Source organism: Symphalangus syndactylus, chromosome 3, assembly GCF_028878055.3.
Source record: "Symphalangus syndactylus isolate Jambi chromosome 3, NHGRI_mSymSyn1-v2.1_pri, whole genome shotgun sequence".
NCBI lineage: Eukaryota > Metazoa > Chordata > Mammalia > Primates > Hylobatidae > Symphalangus > Symphalangus syndactylus.
Window position 1 is genome coordinate 133,089,355 of NC_072425.2, and position 26,209 is coordinate 133,115,563.

The 26,209-nt window shown below is 45.8% G+C and overlaps 1 protein-coding gene across 9 annotated transcripts in view; it reads right to left on the bottom strand.

Annotated features, from left to right (window-relative positions):
• Positions 1 to 23,731, bottom strand: part of LOC129479692 (uncharacterized) — a 317,480-nt gene extending 293,749 nt beyond the window's left edge. For 6 of the 9 annotated variants that reach the window (XR_008656758.2, XR_008656759.2, XR_008656755.2 and 3 more), the window contains exon 1: positions 23,634 to 23,724. The gene's annotated coding sequence lies outside the window, so the exon portion shown is untranslated. Of the gene's footprint in view, positions 1 to 23,633 lie in introns of all 9 variants that reach the window. The other 3 variants (XR_008656757.2, XR_010119795.1, XM_055273227.2) reach the window with 2 other exon arrangements.
• Between the last annotated feature and the right edge of the window lie 2,478 nt (positions 23,732 to 26,209).

Consider the following 26,209-nt stretch of genomic DNA (forward strand, 5'->3'; position numbering starts at 1 on the left):
GCCTCCCCGGCTTGTTCTTTCTTGCTCCGACATGCCCCTACATTCCCCAAACCCACCAGACCCATGATGGCTCCGAGGTTTTGAACAATGTTCTTCTGACTGCTGGGATCACCCTTTCTCTACCTGGTTGCCTAACTCTCCCTTGTTTTCTGAGTCTTGGCTTAGAGTCCACGTTCTGTGAAGTGTTCCTAACCCTCTAGGCAGAGCTGGGTCACCATAGGACTTTGCATGTATGGTCAACTGGATTGAATTGTTACTGTGCCTGTCTTTGTCTCTTTCTAGACTGTGTCCATCTTCAGGGCATGAACCATGCATTATTCATCGCTGATCCCTGGCACCTACCCAGGGCCTGATACCTAGAGGTGGCAACCACTATTACTGAATTTACTCAAATATTTGTTCCTGTCACCAAACTATGTTAAAGGGAAAGAATTGGGCAGAAGGAAAAGCACTCAGCTACAAAGGATGCTGTATTCTGTGCTGTTCATGGGGATGCATATGGGATGTTTGAAGCCCCTATAAAGCACAGAAGGAATGTGAGCAGCTATTTGTCCCTTTCTCTCCTGCCTCTATCTGTTCTCTCTGCCTCCCATTATTCTTCCCCTCAGCTTTCAAAGACACAAAGAGGTATCTACCCCGGTGCCTGCAGGCTCACATTTTTTCTTCCCCTTGGGCTGCAGGAAGGGAGAAGCCGGGCCAGCAGCAATGCCTTTCCCTGCCTGCTTCTAATTCCCATCCCCTTATTAAATTCAGGGCTGATTTGGGCTGTGTGAGCTTTCTCAGACACCCTGCTGCTGGACCAATTCCTTTCTTTCCCTCCCCCGGTGACTAATAGCTGCTCTTTCCTTCAGTCTGTGTGTGCCTCCCTTCTCCTCCCCTCCCGTTCAAAGGCAGTGGAGTCGTGATGCCTCCTCATCTACTGGACTCCCCAAAGCACAGTTCTGGGAAGCAAGTTCAAGCCCCCAGGCCAGCTCTTCTAGGGTCTGGGGCATCTCTCTCTAGGGAGGTATTGCTGTAGAAATAGGAGGATGGCTGGCCCAGAGGGGATGGAGATGGAGAGGAAGGTGTAGGAGGAACAGAGAGGCTGGGCAGTCTAGCACAGGAGGGAGGGAAAGGAGGCAGAGCCTGCGAAAGGATGGAGCACTCAGGGCAGATCACAGAAGCCCCAGAACAAAGGGAGAAGGAATATGATAGAAAAGATGCAGACGTGAAACAACCACGCGGAAGTGCGGCATGAAAGGCAGTTGAGTGACGTGGAAAATGCCAGAGAGCAAAGCCGCAACGAAACAAAATGCTAAGACTAGAGGACTTGCAACCTCGTCTTAGGAGGAGAAAAAGTGCCTTGGAAACAGTGCTGGAGGTTCTGTCCAGGGACCCCTTGGCCCAAGTTGGGGAGCAGGATGGGACTCAGAAACCAAAGCTTCAACAACAGAACCTAGTGCCAGGCGGGGCCCCCCGGAGGCTGAGTAAGCTCACACTCACACATGCGCATGCCCAGAGCATGTACCTGAGGCTGGCTAGCAGGGGTTCCGTTCTTCACTCTAACGGGGTCCAGCCTGCCGGCTGGTGGCTATAGAAGTACAGGTTGCACTGACCACAGACCCAGCTGCATTTGCCACATGAGAGGGGATGACGGTTCCAGTGAGACAAGTATCAGAGCAGGAGTCAGGAGTGCAATGTGTTGGTGCTGACCCTTAAGTGTGTGCCTTTGAACAAGTTGCCATATGTCACAAAGCCCCTGTTCTCACCCATGTTCACAGTCCCAGCCCTGCTGTCCATCGTGAGTGTGACAAGGAAACTGATGAAAAATGGACACAGAAGCACTTTGCAAACTGTACACTGCTCTGGAAATAAGAGTGTCACCTTCCCAGTCGAGGGCTCACAGGAGGGACCAGAAGGAGAATGTGGATGACCCCCCACCAGCCCCATCTGTTCCAGAATCTCTCCCACTTTCTGTTCTGGCCATTCTGAACTTTTGGTTCCTAATCCTGGGCCAGCTTGCTCTCTCTCTCTTTCATTTCTGAGCCTCTGCACATTGTTCCCTCTGCCTGGAATGTTTCTGCACCTTCTCTTTGCTCAGCTAACTCATCTGCTTTCTGGTCTCAGCTTACATGCCACTTCTTCCAGGAAGCCTCCCTGGAACCACTATGTACTTGTTTTGTGTTTCTGCTACATGCTCTTATGGAATCCTGCACTTCTAGGGGTGTGTGTGTGTGAGAGAGAGAGAGAGAGAGAGAGAGAGAGAGAAAGAAAGAAAGAAAGAAAGAAAGAAAGAAAGAAAGAAAGAGAGAGAGAGAGAGAGAGACTGTCTCTGAGTTAGGGGGAGGTGGGTGTGAGTCCCTCACAATGCCATTTATAGACCACTCCTGAGCCCCAGACCACTGTGGAGAACAACCATCGCTGAGTGTGGGTGCTCCACCACCTGTCCACCAGCTGCCACTCTCTTCCAACTCTTGGGGAGCAGCCACGGGAGTCTGAAGCATTTTCTGGGTCACTGCCTAGCAATTGGTAACAGCGGCCTTCCTTCCCCACACTTGTCTCTCGCTGAGTAAGCTCTGAAACCCCCGCACAGCACTGACACGCTTCCGCCTCATTCAGAATGAATCTGTTGCTATGGTTGTGTGGGGAGCTGTGCGTGCAGCGTGTGAGCCGAGCCAACTGAGATGGGAGCTCTGGGCTCTCTCACGCTCGTCACCAGTGATGTTGGGCACACCTTTGGTGGCATTTCTCCCTTTGTCCTCTCCTAGAGTTTCTGCATCACACATTGGGGCTGAGGGATATGACTGGGTCCAGGCTCTGCCCTCAGCTGTGGGGGTGGGGGACGCTCTGCAGAGCCAGCCTTCACTTTACTCCCTCACTTTTCGCTAATGAGGTTATCTCCCCTCGCTGGAATCTGAATGCCAGGCCCTTACATGAAGACCCCTGGGCCAGTCCCTCACGTCATTCAGTTCTCTGCACAATATCACCTCCTCAGAGGCCTCCCTGACCATTGCATCTAAAATAGCTCCCCTCCCCACTTCCAGCTCTCGCTGCTCTGTTTTTCTTCGTAGCACACATCACTGCTGTTATTGCACCATATCCTTTGTGTGTAAATATCTATTATCTGGCTGCCTCATTAGAATGAAAGCTAAAGGAGGGCGGGGACTGTGTGGCTTTGGTTCCTCCTGAGCTGTCTATTCTCCATTTGCCCTCTGCCCCCTCCAGTCCATGCTCCACTCCTCTGCAACCTGCTGTGGCCCCAGGAGGCTGACCTCTGCCAATTGCACCTCCCACACTCTCTTGATGACTGGTTCCTTTTTGGGTGTGTCCAGTGTGAGCATCAGAGGCCACTCCTTCCCTGCTTTGACACTGTGGATCTGGTAGGAGGGTCCTTCTATAGCTACAGCTGCTACAGCTCTTGCCAAACAGCCTCTCTTCCATGATTCCAGTGCTCACCAGCTCCAGTAGCTCCATTTCTCCTGGCTGTCCTGATATTGCAGGTTTCTGATCTTTTGCCATGCCTTTTTGGTCCCTTAGCCTGCTTATACCTTTGTAACTAGTTCCTTCCTTGAAGCCTCTTTATCTGGACTGTCTGAGGGAAAACATATCTCCTACCGAGACTTTGATATGGTTATGGTCCAGCACAACACATATTGCTGAGTGGATAAATGACTGGCAGGTGCCCCAGATTGATGCCCAGGCTTGGCTATGGAGGAAAGGAAGGAAGGCAAAAGAAAGCTCAAGGGAGATATGGGTGTCTCTAAATAGGACAACCCCAAAATTGTTTCCCAACCAAGAGCAGTACCCACATTTTTAAAGGTTATAAGTGGGAAAATTTTAATCTCCCTCAGTGGCCTGTTCTTATGACTCACATCTCTCCCTTGTCTCCCTAATAGAGATTTAAGGTAGCATGGAGATGTAAATGGAGAGTGGCCAGGAAGATATCTTTCCAACGCCTAATCCAAATCCCTTTTATTATAGTTGGAAACTCCTTCTTCTTGATCTAAACATAAAAGTCGCCTCTCCCTGTTATTGTTCTAGGAAATTATACTACATTAGCATGTAGTATTCTAGTATGTTAATATTTTAAATGGGAAGTGCAAAGAACATAGGATTTGAGTCCAGGGAAACTAGTGTCTCAGTTCTGACACATTATGCTGAGAGACTCATTTACCCTCCTAAGTATCTGTTTGTCACCTGTACAATGGGAAGGATGGTAAGCCTTGCCCAGCCTACCTCCTGCCCTGCATTTGTGAACACCAATGAAAGAAACTGTGTAAATGGGAACATTCTGTATCCAGATGTTAGCTGATACATTGTCTTCGACATGTTTAATCTCAGGATCTGGGATTCTCCTAAAGTTCTCTTGTCCAAATTCTAACACTGAACCAAATTCTTCCACGCCCCAGGTATATGCATTACACACATTACCAAATTCTTGATAACGCATATACCTGGGGTATGGAAGTGGACAGGGGAGACCTCAGTTTCTCTTCTATGACCTTAAATGATTATGTTGGTGACTCAGCAGACCCAGGGAAATGGCAATCGGCTCAGGCAACAGCCTGGGTTAAGGGGCTTGATGTCACAAGAGGATCCTCTATACCCTCACTGGGAAACATAAACTCCAATTTTCAGCTGCTGGCTGTCTGAAAAGCCCAGGTGCAAGAAATATTATTCATGGAGGATTATCTGAAGGACACGTAGCCCATCTACTCCTATAGGTACACTCAATTTTATCTCTGGATCAAGCCCGATGATCAGTGCTGTATATTTGGACCAAATGGTTTTCGCTCCTTGTGGAAGCAGATTTCCTAGCTTGTGTTTAGGCATACTGTTTTAAGTTTGCACTGAAGAAATGCTTCAGGGGAAGCCACATGAGTCTAGCTATTACATTTGAAGTCAAAATGGCACTTTAAAAATTGCCTATTAGATCTCGATGTCCCTTTTTGAAGGTCCACATGGGAGATTTCCCTCAGATTCGACTTCTCCAGAGAAACTGGTATAATTTTCACTAACAGACAATGCCAAATTTGCTACTGATGGCTTCCCCTTTGTCTTTGGTTGCTAGGAAGCTCAGACTTTATGGCATGAATTTTTGTTCTAGCTTAGGTCTCCTATTCTTATTCCTCCTTTATTTCACTTCATCCCAATCATCAATCTCTATTTGTATCTTATTGTAGTGTGTCATTATTACAAGCTATCTCAATTTGTTTTGGCAACTCTGTAAAAAAAAAAAAAGTAGTAGCTCAGAATATACAGAAAGATTGACAAAGTGGTCTGATCAGCGTAAACAAAACAGATGAATGTATGCATCAATTGAGAGATGGACACTAAAGACATTTCTTTATTAATTCATCAGACATGCATTGTGATTTGCTGAATGTTTACTACAATACTAGGCCCTAGGATGCAAAAGCAAATAACGTTCATTAATTCAACAAGTATATGTTGGGAGTTGCCAGGTGATGGAAACATAGCAGGGAACAGCACATTTGACCTCATGGTACTCACAGAATGGTGGAGAAGACAGGCGATTTAACCAAAACCTACCCTGAAGTCTGAGGATCTGGTTCAAGAAAGAAACTGAGTGATAGGAGCACCTAGTATGGAGGACTTAATTCTGTCTAGAGTCTGAGGGATGTTCCTGGGGAAGAGGCATACAAACTGATCTCTGAACAGAGACAATACGTTTGGTAGGCAAAGAAGAGGAGATAGGGAATGTCCCTGGAAGAAGGAACAACATATACAAATGTCAGGAGACAAAGGGGCCATGTCAACAAGACAGTGGATAAACAAAATAGCATTTCATTGCATGTTTCATTCATGTGATGGAATACTACTCAGCCATAAAAAAGAGAAACTGCTGACATATGCAACAGTTTGGAGGGCTCTCAGAGGTTACATACTGTATGATTCCATTTCTATCACAGTTTTAAAAGAAAGCTATAGTGATGGAGAGTAGATCAGTGCATGTTAGGGGCTAGGGAAGGGGGCACAATGTCACTACAAAGGGACAGCACCAGGGAGTCTGGGGGGTGATGGAACTGTTTCAAGTTCTGATTGTGATGGCCGTATATACATCTTATGCGTGTTAATACTCATAGCACTTTACAGCAAAAATTAAGTCAACTTCACCACTGGCTAATTTGAAAAGTAAAATGTAAAGTCACAAAAGAAAAGTTCACCCCTAAAGACCTCAAAAAAGAAAATGGGAGTGGAGAATGGCACGCAGTGAATTTCAACAGGATCTGCAATGCTTTGTTACTGAAAATTTTGAAGGAAAAAAATTCAGCCACGCCAAGGCCATGTTTGCATATGATCTCAAAGGTAGTGGAGCCATGGAAGAATTTTTAAGTACAAGAACGACAGAACCAGATTTGCATTGGAAACAATCTGTCTGGCTGCAGTGTAGACCGTGGATTAAAGAGAGCCCCAGTGGTTCTGGGGAAGCCAGTGAGGGGTGGTTGGGGAGGTTCAGGTAGACAAAAAGGTGGCTTAGAATAGGAGGCAGAAGAGAAATGGCTTTGCACACAGCAGCCACCCCTGCACAAGTCCAAAGGGAACGGAAGAGAAGGAGACGAGACCCTGGAGGGCCTGAGGGGCTGTGGAGGGTGGCCCTGGCCTCCCTGAGCAGCACTGTGGCATCTGCCTGTCTATCCAGATGGCATGTATGGGCCATCCCTTTCCTTATCTGCCATTCAGGGTGGAAGCCCTTAGTTCTCCTTCTAGTTAGTTGGTACCATCTCCACAGCTTTGAGTAACAGCAACCTCTTAGGGCTGAAAGGAAAGCAGGCACCGGCAGTGGGCCTGGCCTAGGAGAGGAACAGCTGCCCACTCCAGAGTCTCTGAGTGACTTTTTTCTAATCCTCTTCATCCCCTTCTTCTCTGGGGCCAGTTTAAAGTTTGAGAGAGGCAGGGGTGGGGTCCAAGAGCAGGGAAGGGAAGGAGGAAGGTGAGTTGCATTATGTTTCCCCCCAAGTCCTGCTGAGAAATGGCTTCCTAGCGCTTTATCTGCCCTGGATATCGGCTGCAAGGATCTTATCAAACTGTAATTACCCAGCCTGGGTCTGTGCTAATTGGTTCTCTAGAGTAAAGTTACCTCCAATCTGTGTGTTATGGGTGCACAGCAGGAAGTGATTTGAGCCACGGAGGCTGTCTGTGATGTTATGTCAGAATCGCTGCAGTGGCTGCAGGAACACGGAGCTGGGACCCAGCTTAGAAGGAAAAATTTGTTCCATGGGTCCCAATTCTAACCAAAAATGACCAGCCATCCTCATGTTACCTCGCTCCCAGGGACCTCTTAGGAAACAGTGTGAGCTCATTTTCCTCCATCTCAGAAAAGAGGGAAGAGGGAGGGCGGAAAAAAGAAGGGAGGGATGGAGGGAAGGAGAATGAAAAAGAAAACAGAAAAACCCTCTTTAACCCTGTTGGCTTTCCTGGCTCCAATATTCTTGACAATTATCTCAAATTAGCAGCCTCCAGCCACTATCTCATTTCCTCACCACCCACCTCTGTAATCTGACTTCTGTCTGCCTCAACCTGCAACAGAAATCCCATTTCCGCAGGCTTCCAAAGACTTGGAATAAAGGAATCTGAGGGTTGTTGAGAACCCACTAGGAAGATCACTGAGTCCTAGTCTCCCCTCCATGGTGGTCTCTCTAAGGAGGGTCTCATCCCCTGCTCTTACACGCCCTCATCCATGCTCAGAATGGCTCAATTTGGAAGAATTTTTTTGTTTATTTTTTAATATTGAGCCCAAACCTGTCTCCTTACAGTCCCATCCGCCCCTCGTGTGGCACTAAGGAAGCATAACATTTCTTCCCCCTGACAGCACTTCAGCTGTTTCCCCTAAAATATCAGGACACCACCATGCCCTTTGTGTCTCAAGAAAAGACCTTGGGGCCAGGCGCAGTGGCTCACACCTGTAATCCCAGCTCTCAGGGAGGCAGAGGTGGGAGGATAGCTTGAGCACAGGAGTTCGAGACCTGCCTGGACAATATAGCGAGACCTCGTTCTCCACAAAAAGGAAGAAAAAAAATAAAGACCTTGGGGGTCACACGAGACCCTCCCTTCCTCACCTCATTCATGCATAACTCATCCAATCAGCTCTTGGCTTCCAATCCACCCCTTCCCTCCACCTCAGCTGGCACTCCTCTGACCAGGCATCAGCATCTGGACAAGAACACGTGACAGCCCCATTGGTCTTCCTGCTTCTTCACCCATGACACCCCACAACCAATTCTCCACACAGCAGCCAGAGTAACTTATGTGTAATACATTTTTATTGTGGTATGCTAGATATAACATAAAATTTACTACTTTACCTTCCCACTGTTATGGAACCACTACAGGCAATTTCCAGAACTTTTGCATTACTCCACACTAAAGTTTCATAATCATTAAGTAGTAACTCCCCCACTCCATTTCTCTCTCCTCAGCCCCTTTTAACCTCTGATACACTTTTTGTCTCTATGAATGTGACTACACTATGCACCTCATATAAGTGGAATCATACAGTATTCTTTTTGTGTCTGATTTATTTCACTTAGCATCACGTTTTCAAGGTTTATTCATGTCAACCTATATCAGAGTTACATTCCTTTTTATAGCTGAATAATATTCCATTGTATGGATATACCAATTCTGTTTACTCATTCACCCGTTGATGGGCATTTGGGTTGTTCCCACATTGTGGAATAGAAAATAGAAATTTCATCGTGTCCCTCTCCTTATTAAAATCCTCCATAGACTTCCTATCTTGAACTTATCATGAGTCTAAAACCCTTACTCTGGACTATATGACCCTACCTTAGATGGCACTGCCCATGTAAGAACCACCCTGACCAGCCTCCAGCCACACTGGATTTCTGTCCATTCCTTGAAAAAGTCAAGCCTGTTCCTGACTCAGGGTCTTTGTACCTGCAGCTCCTGCCACCAAGACCCCTCTTCTCTCTGCTGTTCCTTCCTGTGGCTTGCTCTTTGATACATTCAGATTTCACTCAAATGTCACTTACTCTGCAGATCCTTCTCTGACTGGAGTAGACTTCCAGCCTTTCCTACTACATCACAATGTTTTATTGTTATTACACACCCTGACTACCTGAGGTCTTCTTGTATGTTTATATGTCTCCCCAACTGGAGTGTCAGCTCTGTAAAAGCAGGAAGTTTGCCTTACTCGCACCATCCCCTGTGCCAAGTACTGTGCCTGGTTCATATTCAAAGTCCATACCTGTTTGAAGCAGCTTTCATTCCTCTGCTGGTGTTTTATCTCATGATGAGTACTCCTTTCTTTGGATATTCTTTTAATTGGCCTTCCTTCTCACCATCTGAAGGTGCTACAGTGGGTCTGTGTACCTCCCAAAGTATACACCTGGAATGATGTGACATTCAGGCCTGAGGAAACTGTGCCTTTCCCAGACCAGTGCTTTTCAGTCCTGAGAGTGCATCAGAATCACCTGAAGGGCTTGTTAAACTGTAACTTGCAGGGCCTACAGCTGGGTTTGCTTTTCTAATGGGTTTCCAGATGATGTTGATGCTGCAGGTCTGGGGAACACACTTGGAAACCACTGTGAGACTCTTCCTTCTACCATATCTGTAATGGTGTCCACTGATATCTCATCAACCCCAAAACTGTAGCCATTGGCCAGCCCAGATGGGTCCTCGGTGACTCATCCAATCCATGAAATCGCCTGAATCCTCACAACAACCTGACCTGGAGCCTGTCTCCTCCGTCTTCAGTCTCCTGAATCTAGGGCACTGACACCAGCAGCTGCCCTTCCTTCTGGAACTCCCCTCCCAGGTGGTTCTGCACTATCCTCATTCCCCTGCTAAGTCCCTTGCTGCTTTTATGTATCGACTGGAAGCTCCTCTTCTTCTTTCTACTCCTTAAACATAGGTTTCCCCTCAAAGGAAAATCTGAGTTTCTTCTTTTAGAGAATAAATTCGTTCTCCTGGATGTGTTTAACACTTTTATGAAGATGAATTCCAAATATCTATCCACAGCCCTGACCTTTCTCTGGAGCTCCAGATCCACTGTCCTCATAAAATCCAGTGGACAGCACCTGGACATTGTCATCAGGAAGACTCAAGTTCAAATCTCACCAGCCTCAGTGTCTTCAACTATAAAATGAAATTAAAATCTTCTTCATCAGATGGTTGTGAGAGCTAAAAGAGATAGTATATCAAAAGCACATTGTGGCCAGGCACGGTAGCTCACGCCTGTAATCCCAGCACTTTGGGAGGCCAAGGCAGGTAGATCACCTGAGGTCAGGAGTTTGAGACCAGCCTGACCAACATGGTGAAACCCTGTCTCTACTAAAAATACAAAAATCAGCCAGGTGTGGTGGCACATGCCTGTAATCCGAGCTACTTGGGTGGCTGAGGCAGGAGAATCATTTGAACCCCGGGGGCAGAAGTTGCAGTGGGCCAAAATCGTGCCATTGCACTCTAGCCTGGGTGACAGAGCGAGACTCTATCTCAAAAAAAAAAAAAAAAAAAAAAAAAAAGGCGCATTGTACACTATAGGAGCTTCATAGATGGTAGGTATCAGTATAATTTATACAGATGACGTGCTCAATACTTAAGTCTATTAATTCCTCAGTCCCCACCTAGCACACACCTTGGCACATGGTAGACAGGTGATGAACATTTGCTAAATGAATAAGTAAAATTCAACTTAGCCCTAAATGAACATATCACTTGCTTGTTCCCATCCTGCTTTCCTGCTACATTTTTCTATTTTCTTGTCACTGCCATTCTATTCTTTCAGCTAGCCAGTTTCATGAATTTTTAGTCATTTTGACTCCGTCATTATCTTTATACCCTAAATGCAAAACTATGTAGAGATAATAGTCATGATGCTCCCCACCTACAGCCTTTTCTGAGGCCCTGCCTAACAGTACCTGGCTTTTTCCATAACGTGACCCAGATTCTGGCCCCACCGCATCGTCACCACCACCATCAGACCATAGCAGATGGGACTAGGAGATGGCACCTGAGCCAAGACCTGGTGGCTGTTCCCATAATGTAACAGGTGCGAACACTGAGTCAATCAGATCCCCTCTGGGGGAAGTATGAAGAGGCACATATTGAGCAGCTGAGTCACTTAGCAGTGGGCGGGCTGTGGGGTCACGGTTGATCTGGAAAAGCTGGAATTATTGAGAGAGAGAAAAAAGTAAGTGATCATCGAAAGGCAATGGAAGAAAGAAGAGAATGGAATAGCTATGGAGGGAGAAGGATTGATTCTAGGAGCTGGAGAGAGAGAGAGAGATCAACCTTGCAGTCCAAGAGAGGAAAAAGACAGACAAAGAGGAGCTGGCCCCACAGATCTTCCTGGGTTTCTCAATGACTTTGAGGTTCGTTTCTAATTCCCACCCCACGCATCTTTTTAACAGCTACCCACCCATCACCTTTTACTCTACTCTGTGACACACTGTCAAATAGCTTGACCAGTGCCCAAATTGTCTTGATGCTTCTTTCTTCCTCCTTCCCCCCTTCTCTTCCGTTCCATCCTCACTGCCATCATGAAGCCGGGAATCTCTAGTTCTCCGAACTAGTCCCACTGGGGGCTTCTGACCCCAGCTGGCCAATGCTGTCTGGCTCCAGTGCTTGTCTTCCAGCATCTGTCCTTATGGTGCTACTTCCTCATCCTGAAGCTTGTGGTGGCTTCCCAGTGCTTCTTAAAATCCAAGCTCAACAGGGGTTCAAGGCCTTACATCTTTTAGTTCTCAGGCGAACCTATGATACTATCTCCCAACACAAAAGCCTCACACCAGCCAGTCAAGACCCCCCACCATGATGCTCTACCCCCACCACTTCCACATCTTCCCCTTCGCATCCTAAAATACCTTTGTTTTTCTTCCTTTATTTCTTCTCCTATGCTTCTCTGTTTCTACATCCTTCTCTCTTTCCTCTTCTTAAATTCTACTTCGTCTTTCAAGGTTTAAGTCCAGTATTATTGGACCACTTACTTGTATGTCAGGGATATTGATCTTGCTCACCTCCCCAGCTCCAAGCTCCCTGAGGGCAGAGACTATACTGTACCACTTCCATATGTCCCATGCCACCTAGAATGTTATATGTGCTTAGAGAAGATATGTTGAAAATATCTTGTTCGATTTCAATTATAAGATTAACAAATGTGTATATGGATAGATACTTATTTGAAATAAGTCATGTCAGATGTCAAACAAACCACTGCATGTGAGGTGGGGAGTATTTTTTGGCATCCCACAAAGCATCCTAGGAGTTTTGTTGTCTGCTATTCTTCTGCACACCAACATTTCTGGCTACTGTTATCCTGCATATTCTTCAATGGAATAGAACTTCAGAATTCATTTTTTAAAGAACTCTTTAGATTATGGAACGACATCACCTTCTAGTCATACACATTCAATTAAAATTCCAAAAGCATTTATTAAGCACACTGCAGGAAATTTAAAAAATGATTAATAAGACCTAACCTCTTCCTTCAAGATGCTCACAATCTGGTTAGCAATAGGACAGGTGCACTAATGACTGCAGTCAAGGCAGGATAAGACACGTGCCATAAGAAATGTCAAAGTGCCATGGTAGGTCAGGGGAAGATGCTCTAGAAGGTAGGGAAGGACTTGCAGTAAAGCTGGAGGATGAGGCATTTGAAATGGGCAAATACTTGGAGGGACAGGCAACATGGGGTGTGTTGGGAGAATCTTGAATGGCCGGGTTAGTACTCAGTGCCTGACTGCCAGAACTCTGCCATTTGTGAAAAGGGAAAACCTCCATGGCCAAGAAGTTTTGTCAGGGCTCAGCCACCAAGCATTTGCTGATGTGGACTTGGGTATGACAGATGGAGGAAAAGTGTTTTGTCAAACTTCCTTTGTATGGAATAAATGTTGCACCTTCTCTTTCACAAAGGCACAAAAGCAGAAGTTTTTTCATTCAATGAAGGTTTGAATGTGATTATTAATAAATGTTATTACATATTCATTAAATACTGATATAAATAATGAATGAAATCCTGTATTTTTTTTATCTCATGTTGAAAATACTGCTTTCTTTACTCTTCCCCCATGTCTGAAAGGGACAGAAACGAGGTTATTTTCTTGTTACCCACCAATTAATTTCCCCTTTAAGAAGTGGAGATATGTATCTACGTAGACAGGCAGAGAGATTAAATGAGCTCTGTATGGCCATCACATTATCTTTTGATGTAAAAGCTGGAAGAGATCTCAGCCAGTGGTTGCAGAAGCTGTCTCACACCAGCCCCCGGAGAGTGGATTGTGTGTCTTTCTTCTCAACTCCAGGTTCAGTAACTTCAGAGTGGCAGATTGAAAACGGCCATGGTGGGAGTATTTACACCAAGGAAATTGGCAAAAGCTACAAATAAGGGCTTTTCCCCCCTGGAGAGCTGTTTCAATATTGACCAGCTCGTCACGTACAAAAGAGGAAACTGAAGCACAAGCGGTGAAGTGACTTGTCCAACGTGTCCAACGTGAAGGTCACATAACCATTTGATCATGAAACAGGCAGGATTCAGGTCACCTAATGCCTATGCATTATTACTCTTTTCACTGGGAAGCTGCAGTACTGATTAGGATTTGAGGGTGCCTCTAAATAGATAAGTATGTAGACAACGACACAGATTATTATACAAAAGAAACAGATGCCATGGTCTTCAAGTTAATAGCTTGCCAGGGCTAAAAGAGGAACATCCAAACTTCTCTCCACAGATGGCTCTTTTGTACCCCGCCCCCCAAACTCCTACCCCTTGAGGGGAGGGGTTCCTGAGAGTGGGAAAGCAGGAGAGGAGGAGACTTCAATTTCTTCCAGCTTCACGTTGGAGGAAGTGACGGAAGGCATCTCAGCCAAGCGCCTTGATGCTTTGGACTCCTCTTTGCTCTGTAATTAGTGTCTATTTGTCTCCTTAACTCAAACTGGTTTTTAGCAATTTAGAGCCAGGGAGCCCATGTTATTTCAGTGAAGTGATAAAAAAAAAATGGATATGTAATTGAAATCCTGTTCTACTCCTCTGGGAACCTGGTATGTTGCTTCACTCAGCTGAATGATAAAGATTCGGGGCCCTGATCACAGGCAGATAAGTAGGCTGGTTGATTAGGATGAATCCCACAGGCAATCCCTAATCTACTAGTCTGTTTGTTAACTATCAGTCTTTTTAGGATATTTGGTTTGCATAATATGATAATAATGCACAAGCTCTTTAAAGGTGGAAATGAACCCAAATTGAAGACAAAACAGCCACAGCTGACATCTGCCCTCCCCACTGCAACAGATCAATTATCAATTAGGCACAAATTTTTATTGAGTATCTATTGTTTGCACAGCACTAGGTGAGGGATAGAAGAGGTGTCAAATGTTCAGACCTTGGCCATAAGGACCTAGCAAAGGCAATAAGGCATGCCCACAGGAAATTAATAATGCTGTAAGGAAGTGAATGCTTTGCTACTAAATGTGTGAATCAGACCAAAAGAGCTGCTGTAACGGGAATTTGGATCTTGGCTAAATAGAGCCATGCAGCTCTGCCGAACTCCAGAAGTCTCTCAAACTCCCCCTTGTAAAAAGCGCTGAAGTGTTGGGCCCAATGTCACCTTCTGCAATTAAATGGTATCTCTTTATAGCAATGCGTGGCACTCAGCGTGCCCTGCTCCAGCTGGTACCAGAAATGTCTAGAACCCAGCCTGGCTCCTCTCTGCCTTTTGGGATAGGGCCTGTGGAAGTGGACTTGAGTGGGTGATTTTTCTGTTTTCTCTGTTTCTACTGTACTTCAATAACTGTACCAAGAATGTACCAAGAATAGCCACCACTTCCTGACAGTGGGATGCTAGACACTGTGCTAGGTGCCTCACACATGGTGTCCCAATGTCATCCTCCTCCATACGCATAAGCATCTTCAATAAAGAAACTCAGGCTTGGAGAGGTAGGGGGACTTGTCCAGGGTCACCTCACTGACATTCTGACTCCAAAGTGCATGCTTTCCCCATTAACCCTGTCAAGGTAATTCAGTAATTCCCCAACCTAGTCACATATCATAATATACAGATGCCTGGGTTCCACCCTATAGATTCTGATCCTCAAGATCTGGGGCAGAGGACAAGTGCCTGAATTTCTAACAAACTTCCCAGGCTATTACTGCACACCAGTGCTTGAGAATAGGTGCTGTTACCTATTTACATGCTGCTTCCTGTTTCCTCTCTCCCCCAGCTGGAGCGTATCTCATGTGCAGGGACTGTGTCTGAGTCACCTCTTTGTCACCGATAATCAATGCAGTACTGGGCACAGTTTAAGTGCTCAATGCATTTTTCTTGAAAATGCTGAGTAGCATTGCACAGTTTCACTCTCCTTGCTGGCATGCTACAGGTAGAATATCAGGTTAACACACTTGCTACCAGTTCCCCAAGACTCGGCTCACGTAATGCCTTGGGGATCTGGTTTGCAATATGAGCAACATGCCTGCAGCTGCAATGCACTCCCAATTACCTACTCGGGGATCCCTATCTGCTGGGTCCCCTGCCACCACCCCTCGCTCTGTCTGGTGTTGCCTGTTCAGGGAAAGCTGGCTGGATGTCACTTAACATAGTCAAACATAATCAGGGGAATGGAGCTCGCAGACAGATTCAGTAGGACATTCTAAAACAGCACAGCACTAACCACTGGACAATTCTTGGTGTGAGGTTGAACTCGCTCTTTCCTCCCCAGTCTGTATGGAACTGCCCTGTCAGCTATGTGGAGGCACAAAATGTTTGATGGATAACAACCCAAAAGACTGTTTCCTAAGGCATGTTCCTGGTAGTGTCAATATCCACAGGATGTTAATAAAGGATTCTGCAAAATTTGGACCAAACCAGGTTAAACAAAAACAGTTCTCCCTATTATAGAATTTTCAAGAGATGCAATATGCTAATCTGCACTCTGATTATCTATATATATTATGCAGCATTTCTCAAACTTTTCCTTGAATTCTTTTTTCCCCTGGAATTTGTTTTTCCTTACATTTTTTCACTGATGTTCCAAGGAATATGCTTTACAAAATCATGATTGGGTACAATTTTCCTTGCTCCAACCCCCAATGCCTATTTTGCAGATGAAGAAACTGAGAGTCAAGAAAGGAAAAAGCACTTGCCAAGACCTCATAGCTGGTTAGTGCTGGATGTAGGCACGGAACTAGGGGATGCTGAGATCACTTCTGCTCCCAGGATCTCACCTGAGATTACCCTATGCCTGCAACGTGCTTCATTTAGCCAAGACCAGTGTCAGACTTTAAGCTTCTGGGACACATTCTCTCTTCTCCAGTGTCTGGACTTTCACTACGCTCAAAGATGAGACACCATGAGTATCCACAGAGCACTCAGTCCTTCATGAGGTCTACAGCTTGCTGAGCTGTCAACATTGCACTAACTCTAGCACACTCTTCTCCCTCTCTCCTCTCTTGCCCTCTCCTTCCCTTCTTTGCCTTATCTCTTTCCTTTTTTCTTCTCTCACCCTCCCAAGCTTACTACAGTTCCTGAGCCTCTCGCAGCCCAGGGAGGAGCAGCACACAGGAGTCCTGGATTTCAAGGAACTGGAGGCTTTGAGAGGTGAAGAAATGTGTCTGAATCATTTAGCCAGCAAAATGACAGACCTAGGACTTGAATCCAGGGCTTCAGTCTTATTCCGCATCTTTGACTACACATCTCTGGTGCCAGAAAGCTCTATCTCTGCTCACTATGTAGTAGTTCCTTTGACTACACATCTCTGGTGCCAGAAAGCTCTATCTCTGCTCACTATGTGGTAAGTGAACACTGTGCCTGGCCAGGCCCCTTAATAGGCTGAGAAGCTCTTTGCTACCCAGCTCGGGCAGGGCTCGCTAACCTCAACCTCCAGGGATGGGGAAGCAGAGTGAGTGATACATTCCCCCTGGTGTGACTACGTGTCTAATTCCTTCTCAGGGCCTTCTTAAGCCCTTGGCCTCAATTATGTTCCATGACCAGCAAGTGACACAAATTAATTATCTGCTGGGAAAAGAAGGGCTTTCTTTTATCTATTTGAAAGTAGTCACCTTCTCATTTCAAGGACTGGCCTCATAAATTCCAAGGAAGGACAAAGAAGATGGCTACCAGCAGGAGCGAGACAGCAGAAGAAAGGAAAGAGATAAGGGAAAGTGAAGAGGGAGAGGGCAAGAGAGGAGAGAGGGAGTAGAATGTGCAAGAGTTAGTGCAATGTTAAAGGCACTAGGATAGACAACCTTAGACACTGGCAGGACAAAAAGGAGGGGTGCTTCAAACTATTAAGGGAGAATAGATGTCAATAAAGGGCTTTCATATTTAAGCTGAGTATTAAATGGTTCAGAAAATATAGGCTTCATGAGGACAGGAACCATCTTTCTTTAGTTCACCATTGTGTCACCTGTGTCCATCATAGTGGTTCGCATATAGCAGGTGCTCAATAAACATCCATCCATTGAATGAATTAATTAATCGGTAGACACTGGCCAAGCAAACGAAACAGGAAAAGCCATTGAGGGAAGATGGCAGCACGATTAAAGATGATTGGAATGACAGTGGTGGAGAACTGGCACATGGCACATGTGTTGAGGGATGGAGGGATGGGCAGGAACTGATCTCACTGGTCTGTGCTGCATGTTGTTGATAATAATGAAATGATAGCAAATTCCTTTTACATCTAAAATCCAATTTCATCCTCACAGTCACTCTGTGAAGGGTACAAGAAGGCTCAGAAGGCTTACAAGTTCCCAGAGCAGGAACCAGTACTTGGTTCTTAACCTAGATCCTGTGATCTTTCTCTTGTATCTGCTTGGGGATGACCCCCAGCCCTCAGTACCTTTCCCCCTCTGAGCATCCTCCAGGCTGGGTTCAGAGCACAGGCATGTGTTTTCATAACAATAAGTGGTAAATTTTCTTTAAAAAAACTTATCTGATTCATTCCACAGGCAAGTAGGTGATCATGTTTTCATCATACATTCTTTCCAACTCCCTGTGCCTCTGTAGCTACCCTCATTCAACTAAGGTGGGGGTTATCTAAGGGTGGCTACAGAGAAGTGGGTGAGGGCTTTATGCTGTTTCTCTTGTTCCAGGCTAAAGGGAAAGAGAGAGAAATGCTTAAGATAAGCTTATAGACAGACATGGACTTCAAGAGCTGGGCACACACCAAAGCACATTCTACCAGGAAGTGTTTTAAGGATAGGGTGCAAGGCCATTAAGCGCCAATCCCTGGCCAACAGAGACCTGCACCCAAGTGATGCAGGAGGCCAGGCAGGGCCAGGAGAGTGAATGGTGTGGGAATAAAGTGTTCTTCATGCATGCTTCCTGCTGAGGCCATGGGACGTGATGATACAAAGGTGATGTAAAGCCAGACAAACATACTTTTAAATCCTGGATCCGCCATGTGTTAGTTAGATGAACTCAGCTGTTATAATATCATCAAATGCATGTAAAGGCTAGTAAGGGTCACTCACATACAGAATCTCATGTGAACCCCATAGTACTGGTTGATAGTATGGGGGCAAGTATTTGTTATAACCCCATTTTTAGATGAGCAAACTAAGGATCAGAGAGTAATTTGGCCAACATTACCCTGAAAGCAATAGATCTAAGACTTCTGTGCTCCAAATCCCATGACCTCTCACTGTGCTACACTGAGCCAGAGAGGCCAAGGCCCCTGAGCAGCAGCCACGAAGAATCTCAGCAAGAACCAGAAATCCAAAAGCCAGGGTACAGGTTTTAGATCCCCAAAGTCTTGTGCTAAGGGGCCTAGGGAAGAGAAAACTGAGCCTCATTAACATAGAGGTGGGGACCCCAGGACTTCTGGGATGCCTTCCCAGCTTCCTGGGTCCCCTGCCCACTGCCCTTCTCTCTCAAGCTGCTGCCTAATTACAAAGCTGTAAATGCAAATTATTCTAATAACTGGTGCTAATTTATACGCATTTACATATAATTTGCAATTCATTTGCTGTCCACATGTAGTCAAACTTCACTAATCCAGACCAAAGTGGGGAAGGCTACTCTGAAATGTAGAGTCTAGGTTAGAGAATAATTCAATAGTTTATCACAGTTGAGTTTTATCTTAAGCAGGAAAGCCTGCTTTAAAATCAAACATGCAAGGTAAAAATAGGTATTGTCAAAATTCTCCTTGAAAATCCTTAAAAATCTACAAGAGCTGGGCTCTCAGAAGCTCAAAAGCCAAAAAATTAATTCCTTTTATTTCTCTTTGATTTTGAGCTGTGGAAGACAATAGGTAAATAAAAGGCTCTCTCCCTCTTTCTCTCTCTGACTTTCTATGATGAAATTCAGGAAGTTGAATTTCATTTATGTGATGTGACTCCACTGACTCAGTTTGAACTAGTAAAATCTTCCTAGCGCAAAATTTTCCATCCTTCAAAAAATGTAGATTGGAATTAGTTAACTGAAGTATGAGAAACCATACAGTAAATTGGGCTTAGAGGTCTGTGGGTAGTGTAGTCAATGAACACGATTCAGGCAGTGCAAATGTGACAACTGGGTTTGTGAGGTGTACACTGGATGGTGGCATTGAAGAAAGAGGTATTATGTTTAAAAAATAACAAATACACACAAACATGTGTATATTGTCTAGAAGTGAATCCTGAGTAGGGATTCTTGCCCAAGTGATTTATTGAGGAAGACTGATTGGAGGATGTACTCTTAGGAGTGAGGGGGAAGGAGAAGGCAGGAGAGATGGGGAGCTAAGTCAAAATGTGTCTCAGCTAAAAGTAGCTTTGGACTTGCTTCTGATCCGATGGGCAAGCTCTAACCAAGAGCTCTAAATCCCCCTACCCCAGAGTTAGCCCCACCTTGGGGAACTCTGACCCACATGTGACAGTCAATCATTGTCTGAGATAAACTCCCAGGGACTGTGGTCTCCCAAGCCAGCTGGCCAGTATCTGCAGGGGCTAAAGAGCATCTGGTTGGGCACCAATAGCGTCTACTGCAGTTCACCCTTTGCACAGCTCCAATCCACTTTCTTCTTTCACTAAGTTCACTCCACCCAGATACGGCATCCACAGAATTCGGATAGATCACAATTTCCTTGGAGACATATTAGGTTGGTGCAAAAGAAAGGTTAATAGATTGAACCACAGCCCTACTGCATGTGCCCAAGGCCATGACTGCTGTTCATGATCTTCTACTTCCACCCCTTCTAGATTCCCCTCACATTTAGCTAGCACTTCTGCTGGTCTAAGGGACTTGCCTAGTGGTTGACCTAGCTTGCACTGTCCATGTAAGGAGCCTTCGAGTGTCACCTGATAAAGGGATTGAGGCAGAATTTCTAAGAGCGGAATATGCTGCCTCCAAAACACAAAGAAGCCAAATAAGTGTTATGCTTATTTCTTAATGATAGGAGGTACAAGGAGTAATAACTTGTCCTGGGGAGGGGCTATCCATAGGCTTTTAGCTCCTTAAAAACTTCAATGATGTGGCAGTACCCTCAGTCCCTGGGGTTTATCACCAACCCTCTAGATAGCATGTCTATCTTATCATGGCATCCAGTGTATTTATCACTTCTTCTCATTGGTCCAATTAAAATCATAGCATCAATAAAGTGGACCATTCTGATATTTTGCATGGTGTCCAGAGAGTCCGGGATACTTGGGACTATGTTATGAACAGAGAATTATCATTCTCCCTGAGACAAGATGATGAATTTATATTGCTATCTTTTCCATATGAATACTAACTGTATTTGATCTTTCTTGCTGATGGATTAAAAAAAATGAACACATTCACCAGTTCAATAGCTACATACCATTTACCCAAGGCCATGTTAACCTGCTCTAGTAAATATATGACTGGCATGACAGCTACAATTGGGACTACTATTTGGTCAACTTTGCAATCATCCACTGTCATCTGCCATAATCTACCTGGGTTTTGCAGGGGCCAGACTGGTGAATTACATGGGATAGGAACAGCCTGTCCCATATAATGACAGGAACCACCTCCTCAGTATCTTTTAAACCAGTTAGGGTGGCACTAATCTTTGCCATCCTCCCTGGAATGTGATATTGTTTTTGATTTACTATCCTGGTGAAGAGAGGAAACTTTCAGGACATTCTACTGGCCTTTCCTATTCAATAGTTCTTATTCTATAGGTCAAAGAACTAATGTAAAGGTTGTATCTCTTGCTAAACATGTCCAATCCAATTATATTTCGGGAACCAGAGAAATTACCACCAACTGGACCATTTTGAGACATGCCAGGGCCAGAACTCCATCTATTGCCAGGCCCCCTCTGACCTCTTTTAACAGGAGTGTCATAATTGTGTCCCCCAGTATGAGCATCAACTCAGAACTTGTTTCCAACAGACCTCAAAAGGCTCTGGGTATTTCCTCTTTCCATTGCCTGGTTATGCGAGTAAACAACTATAGGTCCTTTGGGGACCTATAGAACTGGGGGAATCACTACTGTGCCCACTTACTATGGCACTGCAGGGTCTCTCTTTGTGAGAATTTGGCCTCCCCTTAAACAACGGTCAATGAGCTCTGGGTTTGAGAACTGGCCCAGCTCTGGAAACTAGCAAGGCATCTTGACTTTCTTTAGAAAGGTTGAAGATGGTCTTATGTTCATTCATTCTTGATCTCTTATGAGTTTACACACACACACACACACACACAAATATCTTTGCTAGCTGCCCATCTATTTTACCTCTAGGAACACCATGATTTATGTACGATTTCCAGAAATCTCTGTAGTCTGGGCTTTCCTAGCTGCTGTTGCAACCTTGCTGCCCCTTACAGTAATTACACCCACCGTGCTCTGACAGTTAGGTGATACCACCTGGCCTCTGCTGTGCTGGGATTTTTACCCTTTCTACTAGGGAGCCCAGTTCTGAAATACAATCTCTTCAGTCCTACCCAAACCTCTCAGCCGACGCTGGTGTCCCTCACTGACACATTCCTAATCACCCTAGTAAACCGAGTGATCTCCAGGCCTTCCTGAGAAACAGTTTGAAAGTGGATTTCCTAGTATTAGATAACAGGCCCACTCTAGCATGCCCACTTCTCTGAGCCTTTTGGTCTCTTTCTGCCCAGTTGACCATGGCAGTTCCGGCAACTCTGTTTTGTTTAATGTGGGCCATTGTTTTCTCCAAGCTTCCAAGCGCTGTCTCAGCAGTGCATTAGAAGCATAACTTGGGGCCCTCGCCAGGATGTTCTATCCTGTGTCATGGGAGAGTACACTGCACTGAAAACTCTCCCTATCCAGCTTTATATTCTGGCCCCTCCTCAATCTAGGCCCTTTGGATCCACCCCTCATTCCTGGCCCCACTGTATTGTAGCCAGGTCCTGCAGCTTTGGAGGGAATCCTCTAATCCCTTAGCAGGCCCAGCCCTTTCCCAGTCTGGCTATGCTGAGGTTTGACCCCAATTTGTGATCTGGTGGCCAGAAGGGGAGATGGGGGCAAATCCAGAGGAGGGCAAGCACTGGCCTGTTAGAAGGCCTCATGTAAGGTCTCTGCATCATTTTCAAGCAAGCAGGGTCTTCTATTTTAACAGGGGCAGTGGGCCATTTATGCAGGCCCAAGCGGTCCAGGAAACTCCGAGGATTCAGTTCTCAAGCACAGCTATCCAGATATTCCCACCCCAAGTGTCAGTATCCCACCGTCACAGCCCCGCTGTCAGCATAGGTGACTCACCTAGGCTGAGAATTCAGTCTTCTTTGAAGTTCTGCCACTTCTACAGTTACACCCTGAGCCTAGTTTCTAGCTCTGCCTGCCCCTGGCTGTAGGAATGGAAGGTCTTTTTAAACGCCTAGCACTTTGCTTTAAATTGTTAATTAGTAGATTTGAGCCTGCTGTTTTCTCTCTCCAACAAATCAGTGGTGCTTAGCAAAACCCACTCGGTTCCACAGTCTGTATAGTGATGTTTCCCTAAGCTCCTATCATGGACTGAATTGTACCCTACTACCCTAATCCATATGATGAAACTCTAACCTCCAATGTGACTGTATTTAGAGATAATCACCTCTCTAAAGGCCCTAAGTTTAAATGAAGTCATAAGGGTTGGGCGCTAATCCAATATGACTGGTGTGCTTACAAGAAGAGGAAGAGACACCAGGGATGTATGCACAGAGGAAAGGTCATCTGGAGACACAGGGAGAAGGCAGCCGTCTGCAAGCCAAGGAGAAAGCCTCAGGAGTAACCAAACCTGCCGATACCTTGTTTTCAAACTTCCATCCTCCAGAACTATGGGAAAACACATTTCTGTTGTTTAAGCCATCTAGTCTGTGATATTATGGCAGCCCTAGCAGACATCTTCCCAATTCCCAAGACACTGGGCCAGCTGGTACAGACCCTTTCCAGTTCACCTAGGTAAAGATGTTAGCAATCCCACTGCTACAGCCTGCCAGGGACTATCAGCACTTCGCCTGCTTCATTGCAATCCAGTTCTAGAAACCCATACTTCGAGTCTGCTTTTTTTTCTTTTCTTTTTTTTTTTTTTTTTTTGTTTGTTTTTTAGGACCATGCTCAATACCAAATGTCTCAGGTCAGGCTCCTCAAAAAACAGAGCCTGATATGAGGACCCTTCGTGGTAAATTCAGAAGAGGGGGATTGAGGGAGGCTGTATGAGTCTGTTCTCATGTTGCTAATAAAGACATAGCTGATACTGGGTAATTTATAAAGAAAAAGAGGTTTAATGGACTCACAGTTCGTGTGGCTGGGGAGGCCTCACAATCTTGGTGGAAGGTGAGGAGAAGCAAAGCCACGTCTCACACAGCAGCAGGCAAGGAGAAAAATGAGAGCCAAGTGAAAGGGGTTTCCCCTTATAAAACCATCAGATCTCGTGAGACTTATTCACTACTACGAGAACAGTATGGGGAAAAACCACCCCCATGATTCAGTTATCTCCCACAGGGTCCCTTCCACAACACGTGGGAATTATGGGAGCTACAGTTCGAGATGAGATTTGGGTAGGGACACAGCCAAACCATATTAGAAGCAAAACAGCACTAAAAGAAAAGCTAATGAGGAATGTGCCCTTGGCTGACAACTAGCTTCAATCTGATCTCATGGGCAGGTAGCGCTGCAGTGTGAATTCCTCAGAGCTTGTCTCACCTTGTAGCAAGAGAACTGTCCTTTTACCCCATGCCAGTCAGTCATCAGCTGAGGTCTGCCACTGGGGAAGGAGAGGGGAGAGCACAGTCTCCATGGGGAAGCAGCTTACATTTGGCCAAGGACGGCACTCCAGAAAAGGGTGCACCTGTGAATTGTTATGCACCAACAGTTACAGCAGCTGGGACATGGGGTCATCAGCCAGTAAAGAGAGTCTTGGTGGGGCACCTACAGCTTCTACTACAGATAGGTGTATGATGGATGGAGGGAGGAAGGGATGGATGGATGGATGGATGGATGGATGGATGGATGGATGCATGGGTAGACAGACAGATGATAGGTAGATAGATGACAATAGATACGTACATAGATAGGTAGATCATGTTTTGTAGGAATTAATCGGGCATGAGAAGTCTGCAAAGATCAAATCCATCTATCTCTGCTAAATTGAAAGACGTAAATGGCCTCATTGCATTACACGCCTCCTAAAATACCTTTTTGGGCACCCAACATATGACTGCACACTGATGAGGAGGATTAGGAAGGATATATGACAATGCCAAGGAGGATTACTGTTACAGGTCAGGTTCCTCAGGGAGCAGACCCTGAGTTGGAGATTAGTGTGAAGGAAGGAAGCTAGAAAGGGCAGAGGGAGAAGTTGGGCTGAGATGTAGTCTCATTAACAGCCTCAGCTGATGCCACCACAAGCCAGAATGGCATTTCAGAGTTGTGCCAAGCTGAAATGAGTGGTCCAGGCCTTCATGTCTTTGCATAGGCCAATCATTGGATGCAACCTGCCCCAGGAAAGAGGGATGACCTCGCACAAGATGGCCCTTCAATGAGGACAACTCCTGAAGAGGGCTGACAGGTGAGGGCTGTCTACAGACAACCATTCCAGCAGCTGGCAAAATAAACACTTCTGTCCTTCAGAATGTTCTAGGCTGCGCAGCACAGTGTCCAGTATAATCACCTGACTTCATCTAAGGGGCAGGTAAGGCTCCTGTGAGGAGCTGGCAGCCAGCAGGGTCTGAAGGATGAGTGGGAGTTACGAGGTGCAAGGCGCCACCCTGCTTCCTCTTCAGCACAAGATTGGAAAGTTCTCAATTAGGCTGTTTTACGCTGAAGACTTTTCGGAAAAGAAACAATTAGGAACCATTAACCAGGATACCTGTTCTCTCTCTTTTGTTTTCCCTTTTAAAAACAAGCTGGAAAATACGCCTTCATTAACCCGCTTTTCATTTGGAAGCCAGCAGCAGAGCTTCTGAGCATGTCAGCCTGCTTGAAGATGAAATGGAAAAGAGCTTGTCAAACATCTCCCTACAAGGGCAGGAAAGGGAAGTCGGCAGGGGAAAGGTTGGGTAGGAGGATTGCTCAGACTCAAGAAACTATCTGCAAGGCACTAATTGGGCTGCCAAAATGTGCAGAGGCAAAGAGGAGAAAGGCAGATAAACAGTTTCGTAGCAAGGGGTCAATGGTGAGGCCAGGCAAAGCTGCAGCAGAGCCCCTCCACCCAGCAAGAGGCTGGGATTAAGTGGGTTTTGGAATGCAGCTGGGGCAGCTCACAGGGGCTGTGAGCCCTTGAACTTGCTATTTCAGGCTGAGGTCCAGGCAACCCTCCTCCCCCAATCCCAACCCCACCCCACTGCTCTGCAATATTACTGTGGGGGAAATTGCTGGTGGAAACAAGGGAGGTACATTACTAAGCTTGGTGTTCCAGGAAGGAGCTGAGAAGGGAAGGTCAGGGAATGCAGGCCATCCAGATGGCAAGGCCAGTGCCACAGAAGAAGGGGAGAGGCAGGAGTGAATGCTACTAGGGTCAGGCAAAGAAGATCACTCACAGCTTTTGGGCAGAAGAGAAAGCTTAAGGTAAAGTACAAGGTACATGAAGGTAAAGAAAGGAGCTTGTTTTTCCAGCTCATTCTCCACTCTCTGGTCCCCAATTTATACTTCTCTGCAGAAAGCAGAGCATTCTTGGCAAGTTAGGTGGGCCTTGCACACCCCCCACCACCATTCCCCAACCACATTGCCCCTGCTGTTGCCATCTGGCCTCTACCTTGAATCCACAGAGTATAGGAGGCAAAGCTGGTCTACTCCTCTCATTCCACCATCCTCCTCATCTTCCTTGGTCCCTTTAGTGAGAGCAGTCCCTAGAAGCCAAGCCATAAGAGCA